This window comes from Chiloscyllium plagiosum, chromosome 6, assembly GCF_004010195.1.
Source record: "Chiloscyllium plagiosum isolate BGI_BamShark_2017 chromosome 6, ASM401019v2, whole genome shotgun sequence".
Taxonomy (NCBI): domain Eukaryota; kingdom Metazoa; phylum Chordata; class Chondrichthyes; order Orectolobiformes; family Hemiscylliidae; genus Chiloscyllium; species Chiloscyllium plagiosum.
This window is the reverse complement of record NC_057715.1, coordinates 36,152,698-36,155,506: the sequence shown is the minus strand read 5'-3', so window position 1 is coordinate 36,155,506 and position 2,809 is coordinate 36,152,698. Positions and strand designations below refer to the sequence as shown.

The following is a 2,809-nucleotide window of genomic DNA, read 5'->3' as shown; positions in this document are numbered from 1 at the left end:
TATTACAGATGCATCACTTATCAAAAACAAATATTGAACAAGTTTAACAAATGAGTACTGGTTTACATCTACACGTTGCACATTAATTAGACTGACATACTGAACATAATGGGGAAAGCAGCTGCAGACATGGTAACACAGCTTCCTGATGTACTGTGAAACAGCACTGCGTATTGTAGATGGTACACACTGCTGTCACTGGAGGCTAGTGGTAGAGGGAGTGAATATTAAAATTGGTCGATGGGTTCTTCATCCAGAATGCTACTAAATGTTTAGTGTCTTTTTGGCGCTCTACTCATCCAGACAAGTGGGAAGTATTTCAGCACATCCCTGATTGTAGATATTGAACAGGCGCTGGGGAGTCAAGAAGTGAGTTACTTGCTGCAGAATGTCAAAAATCACACAACACCAGGTTATAGTCCAACAGGTTTAATTGGAAGCACACTAGCTTTCGGAGCGACGCTCCCTCATCAGGCGTTGCTCTGAAAGCTAGTGTGCTTCCAATTAAACCTGTTGGACTATAACCTGGTGTTATGTGATTTTTAAATTTGTACACCCAGTCCAACACCGGCATCTCCAAATCATGCAGAATGTCCAGCCTCTTGCCTGCTCTTATAGCCACATTGTTTATATTGTTGGTCCCTGCCAATATCTGCTCAGTGGAAACCCTGGATTTGATATTGTGTGACTTCAGTGATGGCAACTCCAGTGATTATCAAGCCTTCTAGCACATGGGTACCAAGCAATGACCATTTCCACATGCAAAAACCAGTATGATGCTTCATGTGAATTTATTATTTTTCTCAGGGACGTTATATGTGCTGCTGCTAATTAGATTGTCATTTTGTTTTTCTCCAAGTCTGAAACAAAACAGAGGGTGTATTAGCATGGAAGCAGGGTGTACATTTGCTTTGCAAATTAAGATGCACTAAAAACTTTGCTATGATCACGCTATGTGAAGAATGGATTAGTTTTATTTTGAGAGTGAAACTTTGTGTTCAATTTTCATTGAAGAAATACTTAATCATCCCCTCTCAATATGACACTGTGCACAGACAGCTGTGGAAATTTTACCACAAAAAGCAGCAATCTCATGCCTTGAGAGAAGAGTAGCATAGGACTTAATAATAAAATTGATAAATATGTGTCCTACCTCACTGAGGTAACATGTTGGAAATTGAGGCTCATTGTTCTTAGAGTCATCTCAAAACTTAAAGTTCTAGCAAAGTACATGAAAATCCACAGACAGGCAAAAAAATTGTTGTTGCATATAGAGGGAAAAAACGCACCTAGTGAAGCAGTTTAATTGCCCAGCCGACGGGGATCACTGAGATTCTCCTTATGCTTGGGAGGGCTTTCTGTTCTTTAATCTCTTTTTCTCCAAGTTATTTTTACTTCTTTACTTGAAGGATAGTTGATTGATATCCTAACTGTAAAGTTTAATGGTTAAATTATATATCTTGCTTCAACTCGTAAGGAAAAATTAAGATCGTTTTTCAGACTTTAGATATTTTATTGAGAGAAAGATACGCTACCTGCTCTTGCAACAGTGTGAAGACTCCTGCCAGTAATATTCACATCCGCAAGCGGTTCAGCCGCATAAGAACAAATCAAAATGTTGTTTTCAGGCTAATAACTTTTGGCATCCATAACTGGTTACAACTCCACAAACCGTCAAGCTATTGGTTGCTGGCCGGATCTCACTTTGCACACATGCTCTCTGAGACTGGCCCAATTACAAACAATCTCCCCTACTTCTTCAACAAAGCGACAGAATAAAAACAGCTTACAGTGAGTTTCAGTAACTTGCATTTTGATGCAGCAAGAATTTAATTCACAATGCTTGGTTTAAAAGCAGCCCGTTTTTCATATCAGTCCACAATAAATAACACAAAAAAAATGTTTAAACAAATGCGTGCTGATCAAACATTGCATATAAAACACAAAAATACAACTTGCCACTTATTGTCTAATATTCTTTGAGATTAGCACAAACAATTTAAACAATCTTTTGTATTGAATAACTCCACATTTCTGATTTCCAGTTTTCAGCATTTCTATTGGGTTTTGACCAATCTTTGTCTAAAGTTATGGCTAGAAACTGAAGAAATTAGAAGGAAATGCTATGCCTTATTGTTCAAAAATGAAATATTTACTGATAGGTTGCATTCTCACTGTCTAATGAGTGCACATCAACAACTTTATTCATATAACCATTGCTAAGATACTAAAGGCATGCTGAGATGGACAGGCTTCCACAGCCTTACAGACAGATAGTTCCAATAGTTCTATAGTTCCAAATGATTTAACATCCCAACTGTGCAAATCAGTAAATTAGCTTAGTTTTTGTCTGGCTTTGTACTGAGGCCTGAAACTGTACAGTTTCTGGTAAATCATGAACACCATTGAAGCTGATGCATAGCCCAATCATGACCTTCCACATTATCTGCAGGGTCTTGTACAGGTAAGTCCTTATTATTATTTACTCCACAGCCTATGTGACCAAGACACAGCTTTTGTTTTCTACACCTATTTCAAGTTATCTGCAGGCTTCTCCTCTTGGCAGAACATAACAAAGATCTCTTCCACTGTGTGGTTATGCCTTTCTGTGAGGTTTTCTAACCTCCAAAAATTTATTAGACTTCCGCTCTTTTTATTGCTCCTTGCGTGTCACGTTCTCAATGGTGGGATTTCTGCACTGTGTTTTTCAGCTTTAGCGTGGGCTTTGTCTCTCCACAGTTCAGAGGCTAGGTGGGTCTTGACATTCATCATTCCTGCTACTAAGCCTCTCATCAGGTATTTCCATGAC

General features: G+C 38.6%; 1 long non-coding RNA gene across 1 annotated transcript; it reads right to left on the bottom strand.

Moving 5' to 3' along the window:
- Nucleotides 1-613: 613 nt before the first annotated feature.
- Nucleotides 614-1,611, bottom strand: LOC122551127. The gene is made up of 3 exons (XR_006312021.1): nt 1,536-1,611; nt 1,290-1,430; nt 614-860 (listed from the first exon to the last, which is right to left on the bottom strand). It is a non-coding gene; the product is annotated as an uncharacterized LOC122551127 (long non-coding RNA).
- Nucleotides 1,612-2,809: the final 1,198 nt, after the last annotated feature.